At 41.6% G+C, this 13069-nt stretch overlaps 1 long non-coding RNA gene across 1 annotated transcript in view; it reads left to right on the forward strand.

Moving 5' to 3' along the window:
• The first annotated feature begins 710 nt into the window (after positions 1–710).
• LOC130272626 (uncharacterized) overlaps positions 711–13069 on the forward strand; it is a 71620-nt gene continuing 59261 nt past the window's right edge. The window contains exon 1 of the long non-coding RNA XR_008843655.1: positions 711–951. This is a non-coding gene — a long non-coding RNA (uncharacterized LOC130272626). The remainder of the gene's footprint in view (positions 952–13069) is intronic.

Consider the following 13069-nt stretch of genomic DNA (forward strand, 5'->3'; position numbering starts at 1 on the left):
TTTGTGGGGTATTTCTAATATGAAGACCCTTCAAATCCACTTCAAACCTGAACTGGTCCCTGAAAAATTGTGATTTTGGAAATTTTGCTAAAATTAGGAAAAATGCTGCTGAACTTTGAAGCCCTCTGGTGTCTTCCAAAAGTAAAAACACGTACATTTTATGATGCAAACATAAAGTAGACATATTGTATATGTGAATAAAAAAAATGATTTGGAATATCCATTTTCCTTACAAGCAGAGAGCTTCAAAGTTAGAAAAATGCAAAATTTTCAATTTTTTCATCAAATTTTAGAATTTTTCACTAAGAAATGATGCAAGTATCGACAAAATTTTACCAATAACATAAAGTAGAATATGTCACGAAAAAACAATCTCAGAATCAGAATGATAGGTAAAAGCATTCCAGAGTTATTAATGTTTAAAGTGACAGTGGTCAGATGTTCAAAAAACGCTCTGGTCCTAAGGTGTAAAATGGCCTGGTCCTTAAGGGGTTAATGAAAATTTCTGGAATATTTGTAAGGTTTTTACATGCATTGTGTGGGCAATTAATCAAATCTTGTGCATAGGCAAAGTCCTTGTGGTCAGACTTTTTTTTACATATTTTTTTTACTTATTTTCTGCTTGTTAATGTTTCTGAGACTTAGACATTCTTTTACTATAAATTGCATTGACTTTTTTTTTTCCTAAGGTAACAAACCGAGCCCTAAAATTTGAGCATGAGGAACTGATGTATACAATTGAGTTTTTGGATCTGAAAATGTATGATGCTTCAGGATTTAGCAGGTCATATAAAAGGAAGAGTTATATCCTTGAGTGCCTGTCCCTGAAAATGGTGAAGAAATTTGGCAACTATCATACACTGAGACCACTACAAAAGAGGTTCTCCAACCTCAAAGTGAGACAAAAGACCACTCTAGAGAAAATTCGTAAGAAAATCAGAGGACAAACAGGTAAGGGCACTTTCACTATACATGCACCATTTCTCCCGTTCATTCGCCCGTCACAAAATAACGGCCGTTATTAATAACGGGTGATAACGGGTTAAAACGGCTATTAGAAAAATCCCATCGACCATGATTGGATTTTCTAATAGCCGTTAGGGATTTTGTACCGGACGTATAACTGCCGATTTCCCCTCTTTTTATAACAGGTGTTCATAACGGGTGCATTTTTATACTGTGAAAGCACCCTTAGCTGTCACAAGAAAAAGTCAAATTTACTAAATGTCAGCATGCTGGTCACACACTGGCAAAAATGAACACAGAATGCATAGCTGTCAATGAGAGGGTGCATTCCCACTGCCATATGCTGGAAACCACAGTCTCAGAAATGTCTGCATGTAGAATCTCTCAACAGATATTTAGGATGGGTTAACACAACCTAAGGGCGGGTTTACACAGCAGAATTTAGGCAATTAGGGCTGTAAATTACTAATTTTTCAATGGCCTATCTGCAATTGAAAATCATCATGATCAAACCATTTGGGTTAATGGACAGTGGATTCCCAATGAAGTCAATTATCTTTCAATAATGTTTTTGGCTCATAACCAAATTATTTTGGCTAATTATGTAACGTTCAGGCAGGCTTTGTGTGCTTTTTGGGCAAAACTTTCCTGAGGCAAAGTTGAGGAGTTGCCCATAGCAAACAGTCAAATTGCTTCGATCATGGATTCAAGGCCTTTCCGAATGTCAATTTTTCAGTGATTGGCTGAGACAAGCACAACCTAATAATAAACTCCATGAACTGTGGGGACACAGCTTAACCCCTTGAGGACGCAGCCCTTTTTCACCTTAAGGACTGAGCCCTTTTTCGCAATTCTGACCACCGTCACTTTACGAATTAATAACGTGAAAACGCTTTTACCGAATATTCTGGTTCTGAGATTGTTTTTTCGTGACATATTCTACTTTATTTTGGTGGTAAATTTTCGGCGTTATTTGCATCCTTTTTTGGTGAAAAATCCCCAAATTTCATGAAAATTTTGAAAATGTTGCATTTTTCTAACTTTGAAGCTCTCTACTTGTAAGGAAAATGGATATTCACAATAAATTTTATTTTTCTTCGCAAATACAATATGTCCACTTTATGTTGGCATCATAAAATGGACATATTTTTGCTTTTTGAAAAAATTAGAGGGCTTCAAAGTAGAGCAGCAATTTTCAAAAATTTCATGAAAATTGCTTAATCTGAAGGGGCAGATGTTACAGAACTACAACTCCCAGCATGCCTGGGCAGTCGAGGCATGCTGAGAGTTGTAGTTTGGCAACATCTTGAGGGCTACCGTTTGGGCACTACTGTAACAGTGGTCTCCAAACTGTGACCCTCCAGCTGTTGCAAAACTATAACTCCCAGCATGCCCAGACAGCCTTTGGCTGTCTGGGCATGCTGGGAGTTGCAGTTTGGCCTTCCTAGTGATTGCCACAGTAAAGATCGTTTTACTTTCACTTTCAATTCCCCCCCCATCGATTCCCTACCTGAGCAAGTATCCAGCAGGCTCCAGCGAAGATCCCGGGTCCCCAGGCATCTTCTCCTGCACTTACGGCCTCCATCTTCTTCCTAGATCCGCTCGACATCCAGGGGCGAGCAGAACGGGGGTTGCCATGGCAACCCCCTGTCCTGCGCTGCCATTGGTCAGAACTCCATTCTGACTAATGGCAGGGGATAGGAGGAGATCGCAGCTCTGCGACCTCACTCCTATCCCTTAGGCTGATTGGGGCTGTTGCTGACAACTCCGATCAGCTCTTTTTTCCGGGTGATCGGGTCACCAGAGACCCGATCAGCCCGGAATTGGAGAAAATCGCATGTCTGAATTGACATGCGATTTTCTCTGATCGCCGACATGGGGGGTCTCAGGACCCCCTGGGCGATGTGCCGGGGTGCCTTCTGAATGATTTCAGCAGGCATCTGGCTCCGGTCCCCAACCGGCTAGCGGTGGGGACCGGATTTCCCATGGGTGTATGGATACGCCCTCGGTCCTAAAGGACTCGGAATGCAGGGCGTATCCATACGCCCTGTGTCCTGAAGAGGCTAAGACACCCCTGCTAGGTTCCCTCTAACTCCATCCCTGCTACCAACTCACTTTCTCACTGCGTGATGAGTTTGGGGTCGAGGACACATTTTTCGTAACGCAGTACTGTAGCCAACTGTGAACCCTATCACCATCTTCCTCTCACTACAAAGTCTTTCTTCCACCTTGCCAAACAGCACATCTTACACCCAGACACTAGCTGGTTCCACACTACAGAGCCCAGCATCTACTGACTGTACGAACATGTTGGGAGTTGAAGTCTTAGAACAGCTAGCGGAAGATTTTAAGATGTTTGGTACGCATGGGGGGGAGGGGAAGTTGGACCAAAAATAAAATATATATTTTTTTAAATAACACGACTATCATGTTTTTAAAAATGAAAATGAAAACAAGGTAAGATATGAAAAAGAAAACTCTTCCATCAAGATTTGTTTTTCACGTCAAGTAAAATGTTTATGTCCACCATTGCCAGGAGTAGACATAAATTCATCTTCATCATCTTCTTCATCATCATCTTCATCACAGTGATCAAAGTCTTTTACATTTACATCTAACATTAGACATTAGACTCTGGCACTATGTTCTCAGCTGAAAGGACCTCATTGCTAGATAGTGGTGTTGTGCGTACCTTGGCACTTGAGCAGGGGATAGATGAAGCAGATCCATTTGAACTTGTGTCATCCTCTTGTGGAAAGCGTTTTTGAAGAATATTGTGGAATGCAGCAGAAACATCCTTTTTCGTCTTTCTCTGGCTTTTCACCATTTGTTTAATTGTTTTTTTCCTAGATTTGTGCTTCCACTTAAACGGTGCGGCTTACTCATGTCGCCTTGAGCTGGGTGTAAATTTATACTGACAGTTTTTGGTGCCTAAAAAAGCTGACAGAGTAAATCTGCAACACATTAATAAATTACACATACATTTTTGTGTCGGGAAAAAAAACGGCAAAATAGAATACCGACAATATTAGTAAATGAAGCCCAATGTGTCTCTTTTTTTCCGAAAAGTGCATTGCGTACAAATGGAAGCCCCAAAAAGTTACAAAATGGCGTTTTTTAATTTCTCCCCACAAATAAGTTTATTTTTAATTAGCCAGATATTATGTTATAGAATAAGTGACATCATTACAAAGTACAATTGGTGATGCAAAAAACAAGCCCTTATATGGGTCCGTAGGTGAAAATTTAAAGTATTAAGATTTTTAGGAGGGGAAGAGGAAAAAATGAAAGCGCAAAAAACAAAAATTGGTCTTAAGGGGTTAAGCAGACTGCTTCCTGTTTCCCTCTTTTACATGGATTGGTCCCTATGACCCCCCTCATCACACAGATGGCCCCTTATGGTTCCCACTCGCACAGACTGTTTTCATGCCCTCTCTGTCTTACAGATGATGGCTTGCATGCACTATTTTCTCACAGACTGCTCCTCATTTTACCCACTTATATAGACTGATTATTTACCCCCTCACACAGATTGCCCCCCCCCTCGACCAAGACTGTTCCCAAACCTGCTCCCAAATGTTGATGGTTCAGTTTTTCCCCCTCTCTATGCTGATCATAGGGATGAATGCAGTGAGAAGATAGAGGATTGTGCAGCTTCTGTATGACTGCATCTTTATGTCTCCAGAACTTTGTTTTCTGGACCTCTGAAAGGTGCGTGGTGCCAGACCCTTCAGAAACCTCTTTTCTTCAGTCAGTGTGCCCCTGAATACATGTACAAATATCAGACTTTTAGTGTAATTACGTAAATGATTTTGTGCATTTGTGCTCTTTTTGTTTTTGCACTTACTAATTTTTTGTGTTTTTACATTTCACTAATTTTACTAAGTTACATCAAACTCTCATAGTTTTCATATTCCCTAAGGGATTTCCTGTGCTTTAAAAAAATAAAAATAAAAAAATGGGGATTAGAAAATAGGGATCTCCTGTGCTTATGGTCATTTTATAAAACACAGGCAACACGCTGATAGATATTGGGGAGATTTATTAAAACTTGTGCAGAGGAAATGTTGCTGAATTGCCCATAGCAACCAATCAGATCGCTTCCTTAATTTTTCAGAGGCCTTTTCAAAAATGATACAAGCAATCTGATTGGTTGCTATGGGCAAAATAAGTGTAAAATGATGAGTTGATCTGGATACTGTGTATGTAAATAGGTTTTTTGAATTTAGCATTTAAATATCACAGTTATACAGATACATTTACATAAATTAAACCTTAAATTAAATCTTAACAAATGGTGTATACATTAATTGCATGAAATGTATTTTTTATCTGCAGCACTGGTGAAAGTACTGTATAGCAAATAAGGGATCTGCTTTTGTTTATCATGTGGGCTATAATCTGGTAAATCCCTACAGTATATCACTATTTTACCATACATCACACATATCAACAAGCCATATCCTAGGGCTTTTTGTTGAAGGTAGTAACTGAATCGCGTTGGTCCGTAGAGCTTAAAATTGTAGTATGAGTGTCCAAAAAAGTTATCGTGATATATGGGTTTTCAGAAAATGTATAAATAACAAATGGAACATTTAATAGGATTCTTCTATCCAGTCTGGTATATTTTGAGACTACAATACCAAACTGCACGCTCCTACAGTTCTTACAGCAGCAAAGATTAGAATGAATAAAATATGACTTCCTACCTCTGAAATGGATAAAAATCACAAAATATAATTTCAACTACACAAGCTGCACTACTGTATTTATTATTATTATTTTTATTATTATTATTGTTGTTGTTGTTGTTGTTGTTGTTGATGATGTTGTTGCTGTTGTTGTTGTTATTATTATTAGTAGTAGAAGTAGTAATATGTCATTTTATTTTGAACTTATACTGCATTTTTAAATATTATTGCAATTTTTAATTTTTTTTCCCTTATGGATGACCAGTGCACTCCATATGTACCATCCTCATTCTAACCTTTCTCATTAGCTAGGGATACATTTAAGATAGCTGATGAGCAATACCTTACTCATCTGACAGCTCTATCCTGATACCCCCTAACACAAGCCTGTATGGCTGAATGTGTATGTCTTCTGAATATGGTGTGGGGATAAAGGGGTACTCCGTTGGAAAAAAATGAATAAAAAATTATCAACTTGTGTCAGAAAGTTAAATTACTTCTATTTAAAAATCTTAATCCTTCCAGTACTTATGAACTGCTGTATGCTCCACAGTAAGTTTTTTTTTTTTTTTTTTAGATTTCTTATTAGTCTGACCACAGTGCCCACTGCTGACACCTCTGTCCATGTCAGTAACTGTCCAGAGCAGTAGCAAACCCCATAGTAAACCTATCCTGCTCTGGAAAGTTCCTGACATGGACAGAAGTGGCAGCAGAGAGCACTGTGGCCAGACAGAAAATAAATTCAAAAAGAAAATTAACTTACTCTGTAGTATACAGCAACTGATAAGTACTGGAAGGATTAAGATTTTCAAATAGAAGTAATATACACTGCTAAAAATAAATAAATAAAGGGAACACTTAAACAACACAATGTAACTCCGAGTCAATCACACTTCTGTGAAATCACACTGTCCACTCAGGAAGCAACACTGATTGACAATCAACTTCACATGGTGTTGTGCAAATTGAACAGACAAGAGGTGGAAATTATAGGCAATTAGCAAGACACCCCCAATAAAGAAGTGGTACTACAGGTGGTGACCACAGACCACTTCTCAGTTACTATGCTTCCTAGCTGATGTTTTGAATGCTGGCAGTGCTTTCACGCTAGTGGTAGCATGAGACGGAGTCTACAACCCACACAAGTGGCTTAGGTAGTGAAGCTCATCCAGGATTGCACACCAATGTGAGCTGTGGCAAGAAGGATTGCTGTGTCTGTCAGCGCAGTGTCCAGAGCATGGAGGCGCTACCAGGAGACAGGCTAGTACATCAGGAGATGTGGAGGAGGCCGTAGGAGGGCAACAACCCTGTAGCAGGACTGCTACCTCCGCCTTTGTGCAAGGAGGAGCAGGAGGAGCACTGCCAGAGGCCTGCAAAATGACCTCCAGCAGGCCACAAATGTGCATGTGTCCTCTCAAACGGTCACAAGTAGGGGTTGTGCTTACAGCCCAACACCGTGCAGGACGTTTAGCATTTGCCAGAGAACACCAAGATTGGCAAATTTGCCACTGGTGCCCTGTTCTCTTCACAAATGAAAGCAGGTTCACACTGAGCACATGTGACAGACAGGACAGAGTCTGGAGATGCTGTGGAGAACGTTATGCTGCCTGTAACAACCTCCAGCATGACTGGCTTGGCAGTGGGTCAGTAATGGTGTGGGGTAGCATTTTTTGGGGGGGCCGCACAGCCCTCCATGTGCTTGCCAGAGGTAGCCTGACTGTCATTAGGTACCGAGATGAGATCCTCAGACCCCTTGTTAGACCATATGCTGGTGCAGTTGGCCCTGGGTTCCTCCTAATGCTAGACAATGCTAGACCTCATGTGGCTGAAGTGTGTCAGCAGTTCCTGCAAAAGGAAAGGAATTGATGCTATGGACTGGCCTGCCCGTTCCCCAGAAATGAATCCGATTGAGCACATCTGGGACATCATGTCTCATTCCATCCACCAACGCCACGTTGCATCATAGACTGTCCAGGAGTTGGTGGATGCTTTAGTCATGGTCTGGGAGGACATCCCTCAGGAGCAGCATGCCCATGCATTGTAGGGCGGTCATACGGGCACGTGGAGGCCACACACACTACTGATCCTCATTTTGACTTGTTTTAACACCTCAAGGACAGTGGGCGTATCCATACGCCCCCGTTTTAAAGTCCTTAAGGACTGAGGGCGTATAGGTACGCCCGTGGGAATTTCAGTTCCCGCCGCTAGCCAGTCGGGGACCGGACCAGGATGCCTGCTGAAATCATTCAGCAGGCATCCCAGCACATCACCGAGGGGGACCCGGCAATTCTGAGTCATACGGGTCTCCGGGAAATAAGGGGGATTGGGCGTGTCCAAGACACCCATGATCCCCCTGAAGGGATAGGAGTGATGTAGCCGGGATGCCACCCCTCCTATCCCTGCTATTGGTCGGAAGTGGCCGACCAATAGCAGATCGGGGGTGGGGGGTTAAAGTTCGGTTCCCCCGTTCTGAACACCCAAAGTAGTCCAGACAGAACGGGGGGAACCGATGGTGACTGGCGCCGGAGGTCACTTACCATCGGTGGCAGTCGGCGATCACGTGCGGCTGGCTCCCTGGTGCAAACTACGGAAGCCGGTGAGCTGCCTAGCAACATCTGGAGGGCTACAGTTTGGAGACCACTATACAGTGGTCTTTAAACTGTGGCCCTCTAGATCTTGCAAAACTACAACTCCCTGCATGCCCACACAGCAGTTTGCTGTCTGGGCATGCTGGGATTTGTAGTTTTTCAACATTTGGAGGGCCACAGTTTGGAGATAACTGTGCGGTGGTTTTAAACCGTGGCCCTCTAAATATTGCAATACTACAACTTCTAGCATGCAAGAACAGCAAACAGCTGTCTCGCCATGCTGGGAGCTATAGTTGCGTACCTCCAGCTGTTGCATAACTACATCTTCCAGCATGCCCTTCAGTGATCAGTACATGCTGTGATTTATAGTTTTTCAACAGCTGGAGGCACACTGGTTAAAAAATACTGAGTTAGATAACAGAACCTAACTGAAGGTTTTCCAACTAGTGTGCCTCCAGCTGTTGCAAAAGTACAACTCACAGCATGTACGGTCTGTCAGTGCATGCTGGGAGTTGTAGTTTAGCAAAAACTGGATGTTTGCCCCCCCCCCCCATATGTGGATGTAAAGTGCTCTGCGGGCGAATTACAATGCTCAGAAGAGAAGGAGCACCATTGGGCTTTTGGGGAGAAAATGCGCCCGGAATTGAAGGCTATGTGTGTTTACAAAGCCCCCATAGTGCCAGAACAATGGACCCCCACCACATGTGACCCCTTTAAGAAACTTCACCCCTCACATAATGCAACAAGTGGTGCATTGAGCATTTACGCCCCACAGGTGTCTAACAGATTTTTGGAACAGTGGTCCATGAAAATGAAAAATGTAATTTTTCATTTGCACAGCCCACTGTTCCAAAGATCTGTCAAACGCCAGTGGGGTGTAAATGCTCACTGCACCCCTTATTAAATTCTGTGAGGGGTGTTCTGTGAGGGGTGTAGTTTCCAAAATGGGGTCACACGTGGGGGGGTTCCACTGTTCTGGCACCATAGGGGCTTCCTAAATGTGACATGCCCCCCAAAAACCATTTCAGCAAAATATGCTTTTAAAAGCCAAATGTGACTCCTCTGCGCCAGTAGAGCACTTCACATCAACACATGGGGTATTTCCATACTCAGAAGAGGTGGGGTTACACATTTTGGGGGGCATTTTCTCCTATTACCCCTTGTAAAATTTGGGGAAAAAAACTGCATTTTAGTGAAAAAAAATCATTTACACATCTGACTTTAATGAAAAGTCGTCAAACACCTGTGAGGTGTTAAAGGGGTATTCCGGCGCTAAGACATTTTATCCCCTATCCAAAGGATAGGGGGTAAGATGCCTGATCACGGGGGTCCCGTCACTGGGGACCCCCGTGATCTTCCACGCCACACCCATTAGAATCAGCCCTCGGAGCTTGCTCGCTCCGGGTCTGATTACTGGCGATCACGGGAACGGAGCATAGTGATGTCACGGCTCCGCCCCTGTGTGACATCATGCTCTGCCCCCTCAATGCAAGCTTATGGAGGGGGCATGACAGCTGTCACTATGCTCCGTCCCCGTGATCGCCAGTAATCAGACCCGGAGCGAGCATGCTCCGGGAGCTGATTCTAACGTGGTACGGTGGGAAAGATCACGGGGGCCCCAGTGGCGGGACCCCGCGATCAGGCATCTTATCCCCTATAATTTCTCTTCTGAGCATTGCAGTGCACCAGCAGAGCACTTGACATCCTAAGATGGGGTTAGAAATTTTGGGGGCATTTTCTCCTATTATTCCTTGTAAAAATGTGAAATTTGGGGGGAAAAAACAACATTTTAGTGAAATTTTTTTTTTTTTAATTTTCACATCCGACTTTAACGAAAAGTCTTCAAACACCTGTGGGGTGTTTAGGCTCACTGGACCCCTTGTTACATCCCTTGAGGGGTTTTGTCTCCAAAATAGTATTACATATGTTTTTTATGCTGTTCTGGCACCATAGGGGCTTCCTAAATGTGACATGCCCCCCAAAAACCATTTCAGCAAAATTCACTCTCCAAAATCCCATTGGCGCTCCTTCCCTTCTGAGTCCTCTAGTGCACCCACAGAGCACTTTACATCCACATATGAGGTATTTCCTTACTCAAGAGAATGGGTTTACACATTTTGGGGGGACTTCTCTCCTTTAAACCCTTGTAAAAATTAAAAAAAATGGCTCTGCAAGAACATGCAAGTGTAAAAAATGAAGATTTTGAATTTTCTCCTTCACTTTGCTGCTTTTCCTGTGAAACACCTAAAGGGTTAACAAACTTTCTGAATGTCATTTTGAATACTTTAAGGTGTGCAGTTTTTATAATGGGGTAATGTCTAATATGAAAGCCCCTCAAATCCACTTCAAAACTGAACTGGTCCCTGAAAAATTGGAAAATTGCTGCTGAACTTTGAAGCCCTCTAATGTCTTCCAAAAGTAAAAACATGTCAACTTTATGATGCAAACGTAAAGTAGACATATTGTGTATGTGAATCAATATATAATTTATTTGGAATATCCATTTTCCTTACAAGCAGAGAGTTTCAAAGTTAGAAAAATGCTACATTTTCAAAATTTTGATGAAATGTTGGGATTTTTCACCAAGAAAGGATGCAAGTAACAATAAAAATGTATCACTATGTGAAAGTAGAATATGTCACGAAAATACTATCTTGGAATCAGAATAAACGGTAAAAGCATCCCAGAGTTATTAATGCATAAAGTGACAGTGGTCAGAATTGCAAAAAAGGGCTCAGTCCTTAAAGGGGTACTCTGGTGAAAACCTTTTTTCTTTTAAATCAATTGGTGGCAAAAAGTTAAACATTTTTGTAAATTACTTCTATTAAAAAAACTTAATCCTTCCAGTACTTATTAGCTGCTGAATGCTACAGAGGAAATTCCTTTTTTTTTGGAACACTGATGACATCACGAACACAGTGCTCTCTGCTCACATCTCTGTCCATTTTAGCAACCATGCATAGCAGATGTATGCTAAGGGCAGCATGGTGGCTCAGTGGTTAGCACTGCTGCCTTGCAGTGCTGGGGACTTGGGTTCAAATCCCACTAAGGACAACAATAAATAAAGCATTATTATTATAATGTCAGCAGAGAGAACTGTGATTGTGATGTCATCAGAGAGCATTCCAAAAAGAAAATAATTTCCTCTGTACTATTCAGCAGCTAATAAGTAAAGGAAGGATTAAGATTTTTTAATAGAAGTAATTTACAAATACGTTTAATTTTCTGCCGCCTGTTGATTTAAAAGAAAAAAGGTTTTCACTGGAGTACACCTTTATGGTGAAAAAGGGCCCAGTCCTTAAGGGGTTAAATGGGCACTGTCATGACTTTGTTTTCTTTATATGTTGTAGTACTTATGTACTACAGCATATCTCTAGTATACATCAATTATTTTATTTGTGTTTAAAATATTGTATTTTCCATTTGAAATCCTGCCATTAGGGGTTTCCCACCTAGTGGCCGGCTGCAGCTTGCTGTGACATCACTGCTGAATTTGGACCGATCCCAGCTGGGCAATCGGTCCGAATTCAGTCAGCCTGCGATCGCTCCTTGCTTGTCAATCAGACAGGCGGGAGTGTGCGCTGTGAATGCCGGGGCTGTGCGCAGTGACTGGCCGCCCGTCCCCACCCCTGGCATGTACAGTCTGGAGTCAGTGTGCGCACAGAATATCTGCCGTGCTGATGCTCCAGGACTGTACATGTCCTTCTGGGTTAAGTCTGATCTGAGGTCTTATTTTACTTGGGGGAAATATAAAGTATTAAAACAAGCATTTATCAAGAAGTGGAGGGTTTTTCCATTTGATTATGTGGCCAAATTATATTCTAAGCTATCAATATCTGCCCGAGTGTTTTCCTAAGATTCTGTCTCTAGTTTCACTACTACATATCCCAGCATGCCCTCACAGACAATATCTGTCTGGTCATGCTGAGAGCTGTAATTGTGAAAGAGCTGTTGGCATGTATATTAGGGTGTTTCATTTTGAAAGGCAAAAATAAAAATGTAACATTTTTGCAGACTTTGCTTACGCCCCGAGTCTCAGTGATATAGAACATATATATGCCAACTTTCAGAAAAGATTGGATAATATTTAGAGGATGCACACTTTGATCAGTTTTGTAAAAGTAGACAAAAAATATGATCTTTATTGGGAAAACTAGAAATCACTAACTTAAAATAATATTAAAACTAGACACTAAGAGTAATAGGTAGTATGATGGGCAAAACATGTGTTATATTAATCTTTTGTTCGCTCGGTGAGGACTTTTCTGTGATGCTCGACTACCCTCAACAAGAATTGTTTTTGTTGTTCGTTCCTGACTGATTCGTTAAACTTTTTTTTTATCAGAGCAGTATCATTGACCACCTTATGAGCGTTCACATGGCTTCTTAGAGAATCACTGCAGTATTCTGTCACGTCGTGGATCCCAAACAATTCAAAGAACCTCTTTGTTTTATTAGTAACAAAATGGCTCAGGTCTTTTCCTTCAAAAACTAGGTAAAAGGAAATGAAATGATTAGAGGGTAACTCTAATCATTTAATTTCCATTATTCTTTGCCGGTTTGGTTTCAAAAGGTTTTGTCCTACTTTCCTTATCAGCCTTATTTCTTATCAGAGTAATATGTTCGTCCAAAAAAGCCAATCCTACGTTTGTTTCTGACAGATACCTTTTCTCTTAGCAACTTTGAGAGAACTTTTTTTGACGTCTGCATCTGGGTAAGTGCTCAGAAGCTGTAGCATATCCAAATCCTTCTTTGGAGCCCATCAACTTACAATTGCCTCGTGCCAAAAGCGAACATATATTTCCGTTGAGGCAAAGTCAACTG

Source organism: Hyla sarda, chromosome 5, assembly GCF_029499605.1.
Source record: "Hyla sarda isolate aHylSar1 chromosome 5, aHylSar1.hap1, whole genome shotgun sequence".
NCBI lineage: Eukaryota > Metazoa > Chordata > Amphibia > Anura > Hylidae > Hyla > Hyla sarda.